Source organism: Antechinus flavipes, chromosome 1 (genome assembly GCF_016432865.1).
Source record: "Antechinus flavipes isolate AdamAnt ecotype Samford, QLD, Australia chromosome 1, AdamAnt_v2, whole genome shotgun sequence".
Lineage (NCBI taxonomy): Eukaryota > Metazoa > Chordata > Mammalia > Dasyuromorphia > Dasyuridae > Antechinus > Antechinus flavipes.
The window spans coordinates 448,098,792-448,120,343 of NC_067398.1; the positions used below are offsets into that span (position 1 = coordinate 448,098,792).

Genomic DNA, 21,552 nt, shown 5'->3' on the forward strand with positions numbered 1-21,552 from the left:
CTTAATTTCTCTTTTAAGAATTTAGATGCTACACCACTTGGCGCATATATGTTTAATATTGATATTGCTTCATTATCCATGCTACCCTTTAGCAAGATATAGTGCCCTTCCTTATCTCTTTTAATTAGATCAATTTTTGCTTTAGCTTGATCTGAGATCAGGATGGCTACCCTTGCTTTTTTGACTTCACCGGAAGCATAGTAGATTTTGCTTCAACCTTTTACCTTTAACCTGCATGTATCTCCCCACTTCAGGTGTGTTTCTTGTAAACAACATATTGTAGTATTCTGGCTTTTAATCCATTCTGCTAATCGCTTCCTCTTTATGGGGGAGTTTACCCCGTTCACATTTATAGTTAAAATGACCAATTCTGTATTACTTGCCATCTTGTTAACCCCGGTTTATGCTTTTCTCCCTTTTTTCCCCCTTCTCCCCCTTCCCAGTATTAAGCTTGTGAGCACCACTTGCTTCTCATAGCCCTCCCTTTTTAGTATCCCTCCCCCTGCCTTAGAGTTCCTCCCCCTATCTTACCCTTTTCCCTCCCAGTTTCTGTGTTTCCTTCCACTTAGCTTATTCTTCCCTTTTCACTTTTCCCTTCTCACTTTTCAATGAGGTGGGAGAAGTTTCACCATAGATTGAATATGTCTAAAATTTTTCTCTTAAAGCCAATTCTGAAGGCAGTAAGATACCCACTATATTCATCCCCCTCCATTCTTTCTCTTAGATATAATAGGTTTCCTTTGCCTCTTCATGAGATGTAGTACCCCCACTTTACCCTTTTTCTGGTACAATATCCTTTCCACATCTAGTTTCTAGAACAAGGTATACATGTATTCTTTATACATCTTTATAGCCGAAATATAGTTCCCAAGATTAATCTTTATCTTTTTAGATTTCTCTTGAGTTCTATATTTGTAGATCAAACTTTTTGTTAAGTTCTGGCTTTTTCATCAAAAATAGGTGAAATTCGCTTACTTCGTTGAATGTCCATCTTCTTCCCTGGGAAAAGATGCTCATTCTAGCTGGGTAAGTTATTTTTGGTTGCATACCAAGTTCCTTAGCCTTTCGGAATATCATATTCCAGGCCCTTCGATCCTTTAATGTGGATGCTGCTAGATCCTGGGTGATCCTTATTGTGGCTCCTCGATACTTGAATTGGGTTTTTCTAGCACACTTGCTGTATTTTTTCCTTTGTCTGAGGGTTCTGGCATTTGGCCACTATATTCCTTGGTGTTTTGATTTTAGGATCCCTTTCAGCAGGTGATCGATGAATTCTTTCCATGTCTATTTTACCGTCTGTTTCTATGACTTCTGGGCAGTTCTCTTTGATAATTTCCTGGAAAATAGTGTCCAGGCTCTTTTTCATCATGCTTTTCTGGGAGTCAAATGATTCTCAGATTGTCTCTCCTGGATCTGTTTTCCAGGTCTGTTGTCTTCCCCAGAAGGTAATTCACATTCTTTTCCATTGTTTGATTTTTTTGGATTTGCTTGACTGATTCTTCTTGTCTCCTTGAGTCATTCATGTCGATTTGTTCAATTCTGATTTTCAATGAAGTATTTTCTTCACTCACTTTTTAAATATCTTTTTCTAATTGTCCAATTGAGTTCTTTTGTTCTATGGAATTTTTTTCCATTTCACCAATTTTGTTTTTTAGAGAGCTGTTTTCTGTTTCCAGTTCACTAATCCTATTTTTCAAGGATTTTATTTCTTTATCCACTCTGTCTTTAAATGAGTGGGATGACTTCTCCAGCCTCTCTTGCCAAGCCTCCCTCCTTCCCATTTTTCTTCTAGCTCCCTTGTGAGAGCCTTTTTAATTTCTTCTATGAGATTCATCTGTGCTGAGGAACAGATGATCTCCTCCTTTGGGGATTCACCTGGAGACTGTCTGTTTTTAGTCTCCTCAGGATTTAGAGTCTGCTCTCTTTCTGTATAGAAGCTGTCAAGGGTTAAAGTCCTCTTCAATTTTTTGCTCATTTGGTCAAAGAATCAAAGACAAACTAGGAAAGAAAAAAAAGAAGAAAAAAAAACCTAAATGGAGCCTGCTTTCTTTGGGGGAGGGGCTGGGTGGTGTTACCGAGCTTCCTCTACAGACTGCGGGGCAGCAGTGAGGCACTAGCAGGACTGTGCTGCGCCTGCGCTCTGAGACTCTGAGAGTGTGCTGAGACACTGTGGGGGAGGGGTGGCTAGGTCCGGAGAGACTCCAGCTGTTTGGGGTTGTATTCTTCACCCCCGGTGTTTTTAGCTTCTCTGCTGGGCTGCTGACTTGCTGCCGGAGCAAAGTATCCAGTCCTGTAGCAAAGCTCTCCCCGCAGAGACGGCTGCGATCACTCCCCAACCCCTCTCCGCTCTGCTCCTGTGCTCTCACTGCCGCTGCCCGCCGCCTGCGCCTGATCTAAAACCGTCCCAGCCCTCAAGCAAAAACACCTTTCCTGGTGAATCTCAAGGATGGCTTCTCTTGGTAACTATTTGTGGGTTTTTTTCAGTCAAGCATTAATTCAGAGGCTTGTAATGAAATGGATAGTGAGAGAAAACGCGGCGCTTACACAGATGTGTGCCTCCTCTCCACCATCTTGGCTGGAAGTCCGTATACAACCAGTTTTTAAACAAAGCTATCTAAAGTCATGAAAAGCTACTCTAAATCACTATTGATTAGAGAATTTAAATTAAAACAATTCTGAGCTACCATCACATCTATGAGATTGACTAATTTGACAGAAAAGGAAAAAAGACATAAAAGGAAAAATGTCAGAGGAGATGAGAAAAAATTAAAATGCTAATGCATTGTTGGTGAAGTTATAATACTGATTCAACCATTTGGGAGACCAGTTTGTAACTATGCTCAAAGGGTTATAAAACCATGCATACTTTTTGATCAAGTAACTGCTAGTTCTGTTTTCCAAACAGATAAACAACAAAAAGGAAAAGGACCTATATGTTAGAATACACGGGAGAGTTGATGAAATACATGGGAGCCACCTGACAGTGGCTGCTTGGAGATCCAACCCAGAATGGATCTCCTCTTGTGAGAGGATGATACAAGGAGACTGAGAGGCAGTTGCTGTTCTTTGACTTCTCAGACTGAGAGGCCATTGCATTGTCTCACCTCTCTCCTCTTCCCTCTGCCTCCAATTCATTTCATTCCCAATACACAACACGTGTGTCAGCAAAGGCTACCTTGCAGTTCCTTCAGATATTATGATCCACAGCTATGGAGGCTCTCAGAGAATTGACCTGTCCCTTAACACCTATATGTACAAAAATATTTATAGCAGCTCTTTTATTTTGTTTTCATTTAGAATTTTTTGCATTTTTTAGTGTTTTATTTGTTCCAATTATACATAAAAATAGTTCTCAACATTCATTTTTGTAAGATTTTGAGTTCCAAATTTTTCTCCCTCCCTCCATTTTTTCCCCCTTCTCTAAGATGGAAAGCAATCTCTTATAGATTTTACATGTACAATCATGTTAAACATATTTACACATATTTCCATGTGAAAAAACAATCAGAAGAAAATGGCAAAACTGTGAGAAAGAAGAAACAACAAAAAAAGTGAAAATAATATCTTTTAGTATGCATTTAGACTCCATAGATCTTTCTCTTCAACACCATTGTGTTTAATTGTCTTGGATCATTGTTTTGCTGAAAAGAGTTAAGGCTATCATAGTTGCTTATCACCTCATTGTATTTCTAAGAATAGTTAAGTTATTCACAGTGGACCCGTCATACAATATTATTGTTACCATGCACAATGGTGTAATATTCTGGCTAGCTTTCTGGAGGTCCTCTGAATGGTCCTTGGTTTCAGCAGAGTAATCATTACGTGAATAATTAGAAATAAAGTTCAAAGTCTTTATTATCTCCTTCACAGTCTGTCTCCTTTGCCAGGGGCTGGGCTAGGTTTATGGGAGATCTTCAGATGGGCCTTGGTCTTAATGGAGGAATGCAGAAGGCAGGAGAGCTACTAGGATGGTAGAAGATGGAATGTATCTCTTCCAGTCCTTGTTGGTCCTTATATCTTCTATTACAATTACATCATTACAGCACACTATGCATCTGTGAACTTCGAGAACCATTACATCACTATGCTAAGTACTAAGTATATATAAACTAGATAACCATTGTCTCATCAATTTCTCTGAGTTAATACCTTGTTTCAAGTATACTTCATTCAAGTATATTTTTCCAGAATTCTGGCTCTCTACACAGTGGTCTTCTGGTTCTGCTCACTTCACTCAATATCAGTTCATGGAAGTCTGTCCAGGTTTTTCTGAAGTCCACTTGCTCATCATTTCTTATAAAACAGTAGGATTTTATTACATTTATATATCATGACTTGTTTATCATTCCTTAATTGATGAACATTCCCATAACTTTCAATTCTTTGCCACCACAAAAAAAAGAGCTATAATTATTTTTGTACATGTAGATTCTTTTCACTTTTTTATGCTCTCTTTGGTATATGGACCTATAAATATCATTGCTGGATCAAAGTGTAATGCACAGTTTTGTAGTCTGTTGGTCATAATTCCAGATTGCTCCTCAGAATGGTTGGTTCAGTTCACAACTCCAATGCATACCGTTTGACCAAGCAACGACTAGTTCTGTATTCCAAAGAAATAAAGAACAAAAAGGAAAAGAACATGTATGTGCAAAAATATTTATAGCAGCTCTTTTATTTGTTTTCCTTTAGAATTTTTGCACTTACTAGTACTTTATTTGTTCCAATTATATCTAAAGATAGTTATTGAATTCCAGATTTTTCTCTTTCCCTTTCTTTTCTCCAATGTTCCAGTTTTCCCATATATTCTCCAACATTTATCAGTTTCATTTTTTTCATACTAGTTAGTCTGATTAAGTGTGAGCTGATACCTCAGAATTTTTAATTTGCATTTCTCTAATCAACTGGAAAAAATAGTTTTCCAGTTTTTTAGCAGCTCTTTCAGTGGTAGCAAAGAATTAGGAATTTAAGGGATGTCCTTCAAATAGGAATGGCAGAACAAGTTATTTATATGATTATGATAGAAAACTGTTATGCTAGAAAAAATGATAAGTAGGATGCTCTTGGAAAATTTTTGAAAGTCTTGCATGAATCAATGCAAAGTGAAATGAGCAGAACTGGGAGGACATTATTACATAGTAACAATAATAGTGGATGATAATCTACTGTGAATAACTTAGCTATTGTTAGCAATATAGTGATCTAAAATATTCTAAAAGATTTATGATGAAACATGCTGTCTGTGTCCAGAGAAAAAGCTGGTGGAGCTTGAATACAAATTGAAGATATTTTTTCTTCATTTTTCTTGTGTTTTTTTGTGTTTTCTTTCTCATCCTGAATGTATATGTATAACCTAAGTCAAATTGCTTGCCTTCTCAGTAAGGGGGAGAGCAGAGAAAGGAAAGCAATTTAGAACTTAAAATTTGAAAAAAAAATGTTAAAATAAATATAGGAATGAAATAAATACAGGAAAAAAAGGAATAAAAAAGATAGACTTCTCAAGAAGCTCACAGTCTAATGGGGTATTCAACATGCAAATAATACAAATAAGGTATAGATAATAAAAACTGGATATAATGTCAGAAGGAAGGCCCTGAGATTAAAGACTGGGAAAGACTTCTTACACAAAGATAGGACTTTGCTGAGAACTGAAGGAAGCCAGGGAAACCAGGAGTTACATATAAGGAGAAGCAGCATTGTAGGCATGAGGGACAGCCTGTATATTGTTACATATGAAAAACAATGAAGGCAGTGTCACTGAATCATGATTCAGATTATGTGGAGAGGATTAAGATTTAAGAAGATAGAAAGGTAGGGATGAGTCAAGTTATGAAGGATTTTAAAAGCCACTGAAAGGATTTTATATTTGTTTCTGGAGATAATAGGAAACTAAGAGGGAGCCAGAAGTAGAGATTATTGAATAAGGGGGTGACATTGTCAGAACTGCACTTCAGGAAGATAAATATGACAGCTGAGTGAAGGATGGCCTAGAGAAAGGAGACCAGCCAGTGCAATTTAGGCATGAGGGGATTAGGATTTGTACCAGGGTGATGCCAGTATCAGAGGAGAGAAGGGGACATATATGAGAGAGCTTCTGAAGGTAGAAGCAGTAGGCCTGGGAAAACTATTAGATGAAGAGAGAGAGTGAAGGTGAGAGAAAATGAGAAATCCAGAATAACATCTAAATTGAGAGCATGAGTGATTGGAGGGTGATGGTACCCTAGAGAGTAATATGGAAGAGTCTGGGGAGGGGGAGAGGGAAGATTTGTGGCCAAAAATAATGACATGTTGAGTTTAAGCTGTCTGTGCCATCAAACGATTGGTGTTTGGAGATGCAATATTGGAGATCAGGAGAGAGATTAGGACTTGACAAATCATTGACTTAGAAATGATAATTAAATCCATGAAAGTTGATCAGCTCCCCAAACAAAATAGTATAGAAGAAATTCCTTTGATTTTTTTTTTACCAACAAGAAATTAGAAGTTATTATTTACTAGACTTTGGTTATCACAACTTACATGCTCATTATATATATTCAGACAGATCATCATGAAGATATTTTCACCTATTGGACTAACAGCTATTAAAAAGGATAATGAAATAAAGAGATATCTGAAGAACTTTACAACAGAAATGTCTAAACTATGTACACTTTGCCATTCAGTGACTTCATTATGAAAGTCTCACTGGGGGAAATTATGTAAAATATACCAAAAAAGATCTGGCTCATGATTAACAGAGACCAAAGACAACCAGAAGCCCAAGGATATCATTAATAATTCCTTTAGGAAGAAAAATGGCAAGCATTGGACATGATAATCTTTAACTGTATATATATATATATATATATATATATATATATATACATGCATAAGTTAAATAAAATATGCACATAAGTGAGATGTGTAAACATAAATATATATGTATATGCAATACATATTTAAAACAGAAAATGACCAGTTGATATGTGAGAATTATTTCAAAATAAAATAGCTGTATGCAGTTAGATAAGTGAATACTGAGCAAAGGACAAAATGAATAAGCAAATTAGAGGAAAGCATAATGATGAGTATGTTATGTATACAACATATATTATGAGCCTGTAGCAATTATGATTTGAATTATTTAAGCAAGGTTTTGATGTTTTAAAAAAAGGCAAACCATTGTCTTTTATTATTACTGAGATGAGTGTAGCTAATGCAAAACATTCTCCAAAATGAGGGGGCTAAAGGCCCAATTCAATCAGCAAATTCCCAGTGATTTTACTAAGTTAAAAAAAAAAAAAGTAAGAAGCTAAAAAAACATCGGCTTAAGCTCATTTACAAACCATTATGAAGGGGAATATTCTAAGATTGCAGACTTGTAGAGAACTTAGAGAGAGCTCCAGCTATGCCATATCATCCTTAATTAAGAAACCTCTTTACCACATACCTGACAAGCAATCATTCAGCATCTTCTTAAAATCCTCAGGTGAGGGGAAAGCTCACTATCTCTTGAAAAACAAATCAGTTCCACTTTTGAAGAACTTAACTCTTAGGGAGTTTTTCATTATATTGAACTTAAATTTGCCTCTTCTTAATTTCAAGCCATTGTGCCTAGTTTTGCTCTCTGAGACCAAGAAAACCAATTAACTCCTACTCTTCCACACGTGAAAGAAACTTGAAAACAGCTGCCTAATCTCTGATTAACAAATCTTAAGGTATAAACTCAAATACTTTCACTCTTTTGATTATTTTTCTATAGACACTTTCCATCTTATGGATAGCTCCCCCAAATGATGGAATCCAGGCTGAACACAGTACTCTAGATATCTTCCTGGGACAGATTTAAGAAGAATTATTTACTGACTATGAACATTGCACCTTTAGCTTTATGCAGCCCAAGGTGGCATTAACTTTCTTATTGACATGCCATATATACAATGCTTCTAGATTACTAAAGTTCCTAGATATTTTTCAGATTAATTGCTCATTTTATTCTTGTGAAATTAATTTATTGAAATCAACACTCTACCTTTATCTCTACCAAATATTTTATTAATTTGTTCAGCTAAATATAGTCATAGTAGGGGGCATTTGAGAGTGAAAAAAGACAATAAATAGAATGATATAAAGATTATCATATTTTACTTTTCACTTCCAAGGACACTTGGATCCTAACACCATAGTCATGAATGTGCTTATATGGAGGGAATCAGCCAGATTGGGCCAAGTATATATGATGGAGAGCCATGCTAGCAGCAACTCAGTTTGTGAGAGCACTGAGAGACAGATAATAAAGGTATTTGAATAAAGAAAAGCTATCAAAGACATGAAACAACTCTTGTACCAAAATATTAATACTGAAAATATGTCAGTAACTATCAATCTGTATCCCTATTCTTCTATCTATACAAAATTTTTGAGAATCATTTATAAACAAATTGAGGGCATCCTTAATGAGTGTGCATTAGCAAAAAGGAATTTTTTGTAAGTGACATTCACAATGGATCCCATCTTTACCATTTCACAATTACCTGCATGATGTAGAGAATATAATAATTCACTGTTCTTATTCTTTTGATTTTTTACAACAAAACACTGCCTTTAAAGTTACTCCAATTTACACATCAAAAGTATTAAAATTTTTTGGCATATTATAACAACAGAAATAGCTCTGGTTAATAACCTGCTAAGCATTAGACAAGGCATAAAACAGAAGATATATGCTTACAAGATGGTTGATGCTAGAATAGAGGAGATACAGGACACAATTCAGGTCTATATTGAGTTCCTTGCATTTGTTGAAATACTCCAGGTGCTTCTATTTGTAGATGACATTGTGCAGGTGGCATCAAGCCCAATACACCACAGAGTCTTTTTGACTTTTATCTAGAATCACTCAATGGAATTTGGTCTGACCACCCATTCAGAAAGAACAAATGGATGATTAATAACTAATGCCCAGATTTCGATGTATATTTGATTAGATAACCTGTAGTGTTTATTTATTAGTATCGCTATAGAGATGAAAACAATATAGATGAACAATGAGTTGGATTCAGAGTTAAAACTGGATAGTGGCAATCTTTGGCAAATTTAAAAACGTGTTTACTGGCTTCATATTTACTATGAAAGGAAACAGACGTTTATAAGGCACATACTGTGTGCCAGTCACCGTGGTGAGTGTTTTTACAAACGTTGTCTCATTTGATGCTCACAACAACCCCATTATTGTGCTATTGTGAGATAGGTGCTATTATTATCCCCATTTTACAGTTGAGGAAATGACAGCAGTCAGAAGTTTAGCAAATTTCCCAGTGTCACCCAATTAATAAATGTTTAAGACTGGATTTGAACTCAGGTCTTCCTGATTCCAGGCCCAGTAATCTCTATCCACTGTGCCACTATTCAGCCTTTCAGCTTCCTGAATGCTATTGCCAATCTTTTTAATACTGTTCTACTGTTTGTCATATGGCAACAGCATCCCAAGACATGAACTACTTCAGTCTCCAAAGAATTGAAAATGAACATTAGTTAGAGGACAATAATAGAAAGATGTGTGGTATGAGCAAGTAAACTGTAGCATGTAATAAGCGAAGAACTTTGAATAATGGTAACAAAGAAGCAGTCAAGAAATTGTCTTTCATGGTTCTCCTTATCTTGCCTTCTTTCTGAGATTATCACCAGTTTATACTATCCGTGCTTGTTTGTATACAGTTTTTTGCATGTTGAATCACTCATTGGATGGTGAACTCCTTGAAGACAAGCTATGTAGCAAGTAAAGCCATCATATTCTGACTCCAAACGAACTTCTAAGCTTTTTGAATAATATTCTCCATTCCAGCAAAATTAACTTCAGTCTTACTTATATGCAACATTCTGCCTTGTCTCATGCATTTGCATAGACTGTGACCTGTGCATCTGATGCACTCCCTTCTTACCCCTGTATCTTAAAATCCTGAGTTTCTCAGCTCAAATACCACCTCCTACTTGAAACTTTTTCTGATAGCTTCCAGAGAAAAGAAATCTAGAGGTGAGACTTTGGGATTTCCATTTAGTTTGACCCATTATATTGTAGTAATAGAACTGTTTTCAATGCCAGAGGTCAGCAGGCAAGCCAGGTAAGACTTTTTAAAACATGAGTGCTGTTGAAATATGGTTATTATGGGAACCTTTCCTTGTAATTCCCATGCCAAAAGTTTATTCTTGATGCAGAAGGTCAGCCTTAACTTGAAGAACCTTGTTTTCCTTTTGTAGATGATACCCAGAAACTTCAACATCTGGCAGTACTCCAAGAGTAACTATTAGTTATTATAGTCATTCAGGCTTTCAAGACTTCAGAACAGGATGTTTTTATTTACTTAGTAAAGGACAGCTACTACCTTCCTCCCAAAAATCTTTGATATGATTAATAGTTCCATTTTTGGTGAGTTCTCAGTGAGAGAGAAAGATTTGGGGTTCATCTCTTCATGCTGGTGTTCTCTCACCAAGTGGCTCTTTGGCAGCTCTCCTTTGCCTTAAGGAATTCATCCATAGTTCATTATAGGGTTGCTTCTCTGCTGGCTTCTTCTTTTTTCCGGATCCCTGACAAACTGCTCCACCCCCAACCATCCCAACTTCTCTGTTCACTGCTCCCTTGCAATTGGTGCTAGTTAGCTCCAATTCAATCCAGTCCAAAAAGCACTAATTAACTTTGGGGGTTAGTTTTTGAGCAGGGGCCCATGGAGAGATTACACTAGAGCATTAGCTGCCAGTTTTACAACTTTTTCATGCCTCTGGGGCCGGAATGGCAACAGGCTATTTAACACTTTCTGGTTTCTGAACATCTGGATCCCACAGCAAGAGACCCTTTGTGCCAAAGGTCTCCTCTGGTGGCTTAGGAAATGCTTCTTTCTGGATTGTTCTAGTGAGTTTCTGTTTTCCACTCCTGGGTTTGCATAATGTCTGCATTAGCTCTCTGGAGGATCTCGGTACCAGACCGAGTCATTGGTCTTAGAAGAGGAGTGAAGAGGTGGGATTCACGTGAATGGTCAAGCATGGAGTCCATTTATTCCAAATTCTCTCAGTTTTGTATACCCTAATACCTTTACATAACCATAGTGTACTGTGCGTGTACTAACTATATACTGCACAGGAAAGACCACATAAACGATTTGCTTTTGTATGTAGTTAAGTTTTTGCCACTTAGTATCACTCTACTTTATTTTTTTTATACATTCATATACCATAATTTGCATAACCATTTACCCATAGTTATATAATCCATCTAGTTTTCACTTCATTGCTACTATAATTTTGTGAATATACATTCTTTTTCATCTTTCCTTGATCTATTTGGAGTATTGAGAAATAATAGTGTAGCTAGGTCAGAGGATATGCATAGTTGTGGTATCCAAATTTCTTTCCTGAATAGCTGGATCCATTCATAGTTCCCCAAATAATGCATCGTTGTATTTATTTTTCTGTAACTTCTCAATTGTCATTTTCCTTTTTTGTCATTTTTATTACTCTGACCTCTGTCAGATTTGAGGTAGAAACTCAAAATTACTTTAATTTGAATTTAATTATTAGTCATTTGGGGCATCTTTTTTTCTTATGCTTGGTGATAGCTTCGGATTCTATCTTAGAAAACAACATATGTCCTTTTGATACAGAATGATTGTCTTGTAAATTTGAATAAGTTTTATACCTATTTTAGATATTAAATCTTTATCAGAGAAACTTGTTGAAAGGTTTTCTTTCTGAATTAACCTGTTTCTCTTCTAATTTTAATTTAGTTTAGTTTTATGCAAAAACTTGAAAATTTTGTCACATCAAAATTTTCCCTTTTGTCCTTTGTGATCCTTTTTAAAAAATTACTTATTTGAGTCATATTTTTTTCCCTATTTACAAATTGAAAAGTAATTTCTTCTTCTTCATTTCTTCCCTGCGCCCTCCTTATCTCCTATCAGGGCAAGGCCATTGGGTTTACCCTTAAATACTGCTCTGTACATTTTTACTGCTATATTATTGTGATGCTTCACAACTATGCTCAGTGTTTCTGGCAGCTTTTTTGTGCAGTTCTGCACAGGATAAAGGGGCTTATTGCCAATTCTCTTTGGTTTTCTTTATCATTGTCCCTTCTGGTGCAGTTTTAGAATTTTATTAGAGTATTTAAAAAGGCTGAGATCTAGACTTCTCTACATCCTGGCCCATTATTATCTTCTGTCTTCAAGTCTTAGTCATTTTCCATTGGGATTTCCCATCTCCCATGTGCTCTTAAATCATTAAGTAAATTATCCAACTCTGTGCCTTAAATAGGAGAGGAGAGGGACAAAAGGAGGAACAAACATTTATATAACACCTACTATTTGCCACACACTGTGCTAAGTACTTTAAAAATATCATTTCATTTAAAAGACCTGTCCTCTTGGTGTTGTTAACTGTTTCAAGAAAGAACCGACTTGCACTAATGGACAAGATATTTGTACTTTCCCTTCTTATATTTGTGTTCTCCTGCACTGTGTGAGTCCGAGGGGAAAAGTGTTGTATCTGTCTGCTATGTATGGTGTTTGAGATCTTAGGTATAGAATGCTCTAAAATGCTGGGCAGTGTCAACTAACATGCTACAACAAGGTCAGAAAAAACTGATTCCACATTATGAGCCTTTCCCAACTTTTTATGGTATTCCCATATAAGAAGAAATGGAATTGTTGTAGTTGTTGGTCACATAACCCTTATCTAAGAATAAGTACAGTAAATATAAGTATCCCCATTTCAAAAATGAAGAAACAAAACTCAGAAAGGTTTAAATGACTTGCCAAGTCAGTAAGTATAACTGAAACTCAAAGCTCAGGTTTTCTGACTAATAGAATTAGAAGGGACCTTATGGGTCATAGAGTTCAACCTCCTCATTTTTCAGACAATGAAACTGAAGTCAGAGAGGGGAGATGACCAACTTAAGTCTGTAATATTCTCACCAAAATGTAATGTTCTCTTGTTGGGTTTTCTTGGGATCTCTGGGAGCATCCTTCATTTCAGTTCAGTAATCACTACATGAGTGTAGCCAGGTGTTAAAGTCCAAATCCTTTATTATCTCCTTGCCTGGGGCCTGGTTAGCTTTCTTAGAGGCTTATCTCTCTCTGTGGTTCCTGGCGCCAATCCTTTGTGTTCTCTGCCTCTGCCAGCTTCTTGAGGTCTTCCTAAATGTGTCTCGGTTTCTGTGGGGGAGGCAGGAGGACTGCCACCACTGCTCTGGTCTTCCCTAGTTCTCCTCAACTGAATCCTGGTTGAGGCTCCTATCTTATATATGCTCTCTTAAAGATGTGAATCTTGTGGAACTATAATAAGTACTAAGTACATGTACTGAACTAGAGAACTGTTAAGAACCATACTAAACAACCATTGTTTCTATCAATTCCACTGACTTAGCACCTTGTTTCAAGTTCTGGCCCATAACGTAAGTCCACACATATAGTCAAGTTTACACATATAGTCAACAGAGATGGGATTTGAACTCAGATTCTCTGATACAAATCAAATGTTCTTTTCACTAGACTGAACTAATTCCAAGTTATTCTATCACAACAACTCTGCTTCCCATTTGGGGAGAGAAACATATAACTGAGAAACTATTTGGAAAGCAGACCCTGGGAAAGGAGTATATTGGAAGAGGGTTACCTTTCCTTTTGCCTCACAAATTTGTGGTATGTTTGATTCAAATTGGGAAATAGACATTGAGAAAATGCTCAAAAAAGTATTTTGTCTTGATGTTTGGTATTATATCTGGACTTAAGAATGTCAAATTAATTAGCAAGTGTTCAACTATTAACTTAGTAGAGAAAATACATGTGTGTGTTTATGTATGTATATATGTATATATAAAATTCTTTGGTAGAATAAGAATCTGCTATAAAGTTATATAGTATTTCCCCAGAAGTTACATAAAGAGTAGAATTCCACCAGTTCTTTGGGTTATATCCAGATGTTTCTGAATGACCAGATTGGATCACAGAAGAGACATATTTAGAAGTTGTTAGTGTTTTTGCATTTGGATTCAGTATCATTCCATTCCTGATTAATTTATATTAGTAAAAAGAAATTTGGATGAGGTTGGTTCCTTTTTACAATATAGTAATACCTCATTTATCCAGTATTATCAAGGAGTGAGATATTCCACATTAATGAATTTTCTAAGTAATTGACATAGCCTTTTAAATGCCAAAACTTTGGGGGCTGGAATGGGGAACAGGACATCATATATCTCTTGAAATTTTGAAAAAAGGAACATGATTTTTGCCCTGATAAACAATATACTGAACATATTATGATCATCCTTATTATTCTCAATTATCATATTATTCTGTGTTTACCCTAAGAGTGACTGTGTAATTTTGTTTGTTATTATATAAATCATCAAGATTACTTTATGATAGCTGATTGTGAACTAGGGTGGTAGTGGTAGAAATAGAAAGAAGGGCATACCATTGATCAGAGAAACAAATATATTAAATATAAAGGGCATACCTAACTGTAATTAAATTTTGCTTTTACTATTGTAAAAGCCTCCTAACCACTCTTTCTATTGCTGCTCTCTCTCTCTCTTCTGTATTTCATCCTCTATGTTTCTCCCTGATTAATTTTCCATATATATATATATTTGAACAGCTATTTTTCTACTCAAAAATTTCCAACGATTTCCTTTTGTTCAGTTTCATTAGTTTAATCTTTAAGAACTTTAACAATTAGCTGTTGTAATCTTATCTCCCTATCTTTAACTCCTTCCTTACTTTTCCATTCTTTTACTACTTTCCATTGCTTTCACCAAATTGGTTTCTTTCATATTCTCCTTATACATCCTATATTCTCTCTCCTCAATGTCTTTGCTCATATCTTTCTTTGTTTCTGGAATATTTGCTCATTCACACATATTTCTCTGTTATAATTATACCTTTCCTCTAATGTCCATATGCCATCTTCTTTGTGATTCATCCTTCGATCCTTTCTATTCCACTCATCAAGTGATCCTCATATCTCCTGTAATACTTTGAATTCTGCTTTTTTGTTTTTATGAAGGAAAATGCTTCTTCAGTGAAAGCAAGGATGTATTTTATTTAAGCTTTGTAACTTGTCCACTACTTACCATAGTACCCTGCACAGAGTATGTACTTAATAAATTTTTGTTGAAACTAAAGTTGAATTTGTGAATTCCTACCAAAACATCTCTAATAATGAGTAGAAGCTACATCTGCTCTCTCCCTGAACATTTTTAGTAATGTGACATTCACAGTTTTCAAGACAAATCCATTTCATATTCAGACAGCTTTATGTCACACCTTAGAACTCCTCTTTTCTCTTAACTTTTCCACATACATTATCTTGAATTCTAAAATTACCCTTCTTTGATCCTCTCCTACTTCTTCTACTGGCTCATTTTCTCTGAACCTGCTTATTTATCATCCTTACTATGACCTCTGGTCTTTTTGTCCCTCCCTTGTTTTCCCAATCTCTTGATACTGCACTTACCTTTCTTTTTTAACTCCCATCACTGTCTCAAACATATAATTAACCCGTTCTCAAAGTACTGTCCTCACCCTTGAATTTCCTAGCCTCTTGTCTTACCCCTGTTTACACCCTGCTAATTTTCAGCCCTTGATCAGGTATGCTACCCACTGTCTGCTCTCACTCACTAATTACAAAGCCCTACTGGAGGGTAGTAATACAACTGTTCTGACTGGCTCCACTAAAAATTCAGGGTTATCTAAGTTAAAGTTTAATGTAAAAATAATACAAAGTCACTGGCATTTAAATGACACAGTGGGTAGAATGCCAAGGCTAGAGTTAGGAAAACCTATCTTCCTGAGTTAAACTCCTTAGACATTTACTACCTGTATGACCTTGGGCAAGTCACTCAACTCTGTTTGCCTGAGTTTTCTCATCTGTAAAATGAAGTGGAAAGGGAAATCGCAAACTGCTCTAGTATCTTTGCCAAGAAAACCCCAGATGGGGTCACAAAGAAACAGACATGACTGGGAAAAAAAAAAGACTGAATGTAAAGTTTTTTAAAATTTTAAATTAAAAAAAAATTTAAACCAGCTTCCCAAGTTCAAGATAGAGGAGTAATGGCTAGATAGCATTTGATTAGAAAAATCTAGTTGTTTTAAGTGACTGCTATCAGTAAAAATCGACCATATGATATGGCAGCAAAAAAGCCTTTAAAATTACATTAATATCAGAGGGGTAGTATTGCCATTGAACTTAGTCTTGGTAAAGCCACACCTGAAGTTTAGTGTTTAATCTTGCCACTACATTTTAAGAACAATATTGATAATATGGAGAGTTTTCAGAGGAGGGTGACAAGGACAGTGAAAGGCCTGAAGATCATACCATATGACTTATTATTTGATTAAAAACTAGGGTTCCTTAGTCTTTAGAATAGAAGTCTATGTGGGATATATAGAGATGACAGCTATTCCAAATATATATGGTTATCATTTGGATGCTATATTAAACTTGTTCTACCCTAAAGGGCAGGAGTATGAAACAATGGGTAGAGATAATTTTATATAACATAAGAAAAAAAGTTCTTATTAATGAGAGTTATCTACAAGTAGAACGGGCTGCTTCAAAAGACAATGGTTTCTTCTTTACTGGAAATCATTATATTGAGATTAGATAACCACTTGTTGCAGAGGAAATCCTTGTTCAGATATAATGTAGACTAGATCCAGGATTCTTAATTGTGTTTGTGTGTGTGTGTGTGTGTGTGTGTGTGTGTGTGTGTATGTGTGTGTGTTATGGATCCTTTTGGAGGTCTGGAGAAACCTATGGGTCCTTCCTTAGAATAATCCTTTTAATTGCATAAAATAAAATAGAAAGGATTATCTTTAAAGTCCTTCACCTTCTGACTACTTTTACTCTTCCAGTCTTATTTTACCTTATTCCTCTTAAAGCAACTACTTACTGTCCCCCAATTTAACATACCATCTTCTTCCTTCATGATACATAAGTATTTCCCTGTGTTTCAATTTATTCTCTCTTCAGCTCCATCTTGTCAAAATCTTTTTTGTTCAAGGTTAAACTTAAGTACTACCACCTTTTTGAAGTTCTCTGTCACCCAAAGTTTAGTGTATTTTTTCTGTTCTGCACTTTTTTTTGAGCCCTTTGGTTAGATTTCTTCTTTGCCTGATCACATTCTCTCATATTTTACTTATCTTTGTACATGTTGTACTTTTTAATGGCACATAAGCTCCAAGAGGGCAGATATTCTGTCATTTTAAAAATCTTTTTTTTTCATTTTAAAAATCTTTGTTATCCCCAGTGACTAGTAGCCTACATTCTCCTAAATATTCCGTTAAGATACCAAGACAAAATTTTGTCAAATATAAATTACTGAAATTGAGATGCATTATAACAATATCATCAATCTGTTTGCCTAGATAAATAACCCTATCCAAAAATGAAAAGGTATTAAGTTGGCATGACTTGTTCTTAATCAAGTGCATACTGGATTGAGGTGATCTAGAATAGTGTAGTGAAAAGAGTATCTCTGATCAGAGTGCTTAGATTCAGATTCTTACTCTATAACTTAATTCCTGTCCAACTTAACATTTTAAGAAAAGTGAGGATAGATAAGTAGGATAACTTTGAAAACTGCATGTTAAGTTTATTATATTCTAAAAAAGAAAAAAGAAAAGCAAGCTGTACTAGAAGAGATTAATGGTTTCAGGCACAATTCTCTTTGGTTCTGTACATGGAAGTACCCATTTTATTTGGTGTTTGTTAAATTGAGAATAAAAATTTAAAAAATAAAAAAAGTGAGGAAGTTGGACTGAAATATAAGTGAAGTCCCTTCTTGCTCTAAATTTTATGAACTTCTATTTAATAATTCATTATTAGTTGTTTTTTTCCCCAAGGAGAAATACCAAACTTTCTAATCTGTAATTTGGGGAATCTCTCTCTCTCTGAAAAATTGGACTCTTCTCTCAATCCTTCTGACACATCTCCTATTTTCTCTTATTCTTCCATGATTACCGATAGCTCTCAGCAATGACATTTGCAAGTTCCTTTGGTATGTTAAAATGCTGCTTCTTTATTGCATGCTATTTTGAGAACTTAGAAATAATGAATATCTTAGACCTGAACTCAAGCAGGAGACAAACCAGCCTTCTTATAAGTGACTTCTAAACTTGGACTGACTGAGGCTTTAGTTGTTTGTGCAACTCAGTGAGATGAACTCAGAAATGAGGCACTTCTCTCTGTACCTAGAATTAACTCAGTTCTAGAGAAAACATTGATTTGCAAAAGTGGATACATATGAGGTTTGGGGTTGGCCTGGAGGGTATTGGTGGCATGGTACTTCCACCACTTTGTGGGTTTTTATCTGAGTTTTCATGGTCTTATCACTGCTTGATAACTTGCCCTATGTAAGCAGAGATAAGCAGCTAGATAGATCATCCTCTTTCTTTAGAAAGATGAAATTATTAAATCTGTACCCTTATTTCTACACACAGTTAAAATAATACAATAATGAAAATAACATAAGAGGTTGAGACCTGAGGGCTTAGAGGCACCTCCTCTCAGAGTAAAATATCACAAACTAAAGCCTTGTGATAATTGTTTTCCCTTGTTCAAAAATCCTTTTCCTTTACTTTCTACTGGGTGGTTGTGTTCTGGATAGCTGAGGTTGCCAGAATCCTGACTGCAGTTAAATGGGGCATTATTGTCTTGTGTTGGGGTGTGTTAGGTATTTAGGGAGGACTATTACCTCTAGAGTGTGGGCTGCCAAGCCCTTTTGAGGGCTGGCTAGTTATCACCTTCTTCCTGGCATTCAACTCTCCCCTTTGGTCTAAGAAGCTATAGCAGGAGCAGCGGCCACACCCAGACGGGCTAAACCAGGTTGGGGCCTGAAGCCTATTGGTGAGCCTGGGTGGTGTCAGCCCCAAGTATGGGAAGACTTCTGGTGGAATGAATGAAGGAGAACAGTTTGTTCCAAAGGCCACAAAGGCAGCAGAAATGCCTAGAGCCTGGTCTAACAGGGAAGATAGCACGGTCACCCACTGCATCCCAGCCATCACCACCTGTCTTGGCTTTGGTCCTGCAGCCACACTTCGATGATTCCGGAAGAAAGAGTGAGGCTGATGCTTCCGTGCAGCTCTGCCTCACTCACATCCAGCTCATGCATGAGTCAAGACATTACCCCATGAAGTCATTGGTCTTCTGAAAACGAAGAACAAACAGCAACTGTACTGTATTTAAAAACACATCTATCTCATGTATATTGTAGTTATCTTTAATTTACATGTATATTCATTGCATATATATGTGGCATAGAAATGTATTTGAAATTGTGAGAGGTAGAATGTAGAGTCCTTTCTATAGGGATAATTTCTGGGAAATTCAGTGGTGGTCAGAGAGCAGAAGGAATTCTTTCTTGTATTAATACTACTTTTAGTCTCTTCATGTTCTACTCTGATTTCTCATCACAGTATGGAGATGACCATGAGATCTCAAAAGCCAGGTCAAAAGAATTTAAGTTGTGGCAATACTATTGAGTAGTCTAGATCCAAGCAGAACTAGACATCATCTAAAAATCAGAAAAGTCTTAGAACCACAGAACCTGAGACCTAGGAGGGACCTCAGAGGTATCTATTTGAATCCAACACAAAAGAAATCTTCATGATAAAATGTATAACAATCCCCAGTCTCTGACTGAAGATCAAGGAAGAGAAGTGCACCATGTCTCAAAGAAGCATATTCTACCTTTAAACAACTCCACTTTTTAGCAAGATTTTCCTGATTTCTAGCCTACATTGCCTTCTTTGCCTCTTCTACCCATTGCACTTAGTTCTAACCTTCTGAAGCTAAACAGAAGAAATACAACCTCTCCATACTATGGCCTTTCAGATATTAGAAGAATCTCGTTTAGAGAAGCTTAGTCTCTGGAGGATGAAATATTTGGTCATAGAAACTCATGACTATTGGATATATTAGGGCATATATTAGTGGCAAATTGCATCAATGAAAGCTGTATCAACACCACTGAAAAAATAGATCTTTAAAGTATTTAATTATTGTAATGTTCCGAAAGCCTATCCTTTGGGCTTAATTTGAGAAAAGGGACAGAATGACAAGAGGGATAATATAACCGATTTGAAACATAAAGTTTAGAAGCTGTGAGATTGTCTTTTTAGTACATTGTGGTAGTTTGTACCAGTTGTCACATTCAAGGAATAATTGCTCATCTTGACCCCCAAATTAATATACCATCTGATAAAAGAGATGTCTTTCCTCCCCACCCCCCACTCCCAATCTGTTTCAGTTTTGTCTTACTATTCCATGACTTTTAATTAGAAATGAAGAGTAAGGATTACAGGAGGCTAGTCAGCCAGGTTTGACCAAGGTTTTTTGTTTTGATGATATAGATTATGTATAACTTTGTTTTTTCAGGTATAAGTTTTCTATTTGTTTTCTACTTATTGAATAATAGCCATATATATTATATTTCATTTAATGAAACTATTGCTATCTAGTTCTTTTACTCTTTAGAAATTCATTCAATTAATCTTTTTTATAAGCTTTTATTCTTGTATGTGTACACTCTAACTAATCTATAATTTCCTGGAATTTAGCCACTGGATTAAATATAGTTCACATATTTAGATTTTTATTAGATTCCATAGTGAAATTCCTTAGCTGAATTTTATTGAATATATGAAAATGTCATTTGTTACACAATCTTTTTAAAAAATTTGCTTTCATTGTTAAAATTTAATAATTTAGATGAGGTATTTCTAACTTACTGGCAAAATTTGTTATGTTCTAAAATATAAATTAGTATATTAAAATCTAAATGGACTTTAGTTATCTTCATTTTTAGTGTTTTAAGCACATCAGAAACAATAGAATTTTGATAACAGAAATTGTGATTTAAATGATTTTTATTATTTAGTTGATGTTAAGTGCACACACATATATTTTAATAATGAAGAGAATATCACATTTTTATTTTTAGATGCTTGTCCAATTTTAATACAAATTGAATATTTGTTAGTATGGGAAGATAAACAACTGAACTTATAGATTGTATTGAAATTTTACAGGTGAGGAAACTGAGACACAGAGAGGTTAAGTGACATAAATCAAGTCAGTGACAAAGCCAAGATTGGAACTCAGAGTTTCTGAGTCCCAAGCCAATGTTCAGGATACTAGATATGGGGGTCTGTCAATAAAAGGTGAGTTTTAAGGAAGTATTTAAAGGCAGAGAAGATCCTTAGTTCAAGAGAAGATAATAGTTTCTCACACATGATAAATTTTTAATTATTCAGATCATTTTGTATATTATCCAAGCTCTTTCCTCTTCCTTTTCTCCTTTTCCTTTACTTGTTAATTCTGTTAACAGAAAATATATAGGGAAAAAGAAAGAAAGGAAATTACAAATTTTCCCATTTTATTACTTATTATAGTCACTAGTAAAATACTAGAAGTCAAAAAGATTGAAAATAATTGCTAAAGAGAGATTTTAAAAATTATATCTAGATAACAATAACATGAATAATCAAAAACTTATAATAGGAGGAATTAACACTTACA

General features: G+C 35.5%; 1 protein-coding gene across 1 annotated transcript in view; it reads left to right on the forward strand.

Moving 5' to 3' along the window:
• The window catches only part of STAU2 (staufen double-stranded RNA binding protein 2), a 437,835-nt gene that overhangs the window by 195,678 nt on the left and 220,605 nt on the right, over positions 1 to 21,552 (forward strand). The window lies entirely within an intron of this gene.